The following is a 311-nucleotide window of genomic DNA, read 5'->3' on the forward strand; positions in this document are numbered from 1 at the left end:
CATTGTGCCTTCTTGCCATGGTCATTTCTTGTCCATAGATTTATGAAACGATGTGGCCATGGAAAGTACCGTTGACATTGACATGGCTGTCGTTTGATCATGGTCCTAGGTGCATGGCTTGTCATGGGCCAGGTTGTATTCATGGACGTGTCCCAATGGTCAAAGGTTGTGACCATGACTCCACGCCCATGGACACAAACCCTCGCCATGATAAACGTAGACCATGAACACAGAGACCATGAGGAAAACATCCCATGTCCATTACTAATACAGTTGGCCATTGATTAGTTCAATCATGGTATTTGTGTCCA

This window comes from Frankliniella occidentalis, unplaced genomic scaffold (genome assembly GCF_000697945.3).
Source record: "Frankliniella occidentalis isolate FOCC.00 unplaced genomic scaffold, Focc_3.1 Scaffold207, whole genome shotgun sequence".
Classification (NCBI taxonomy): Eukaryota; Metazoa; Arthropoda; class Insecta; order Thysanoptera; family Thripidae; genus Frankliniella; species Frankliniella occidentalis.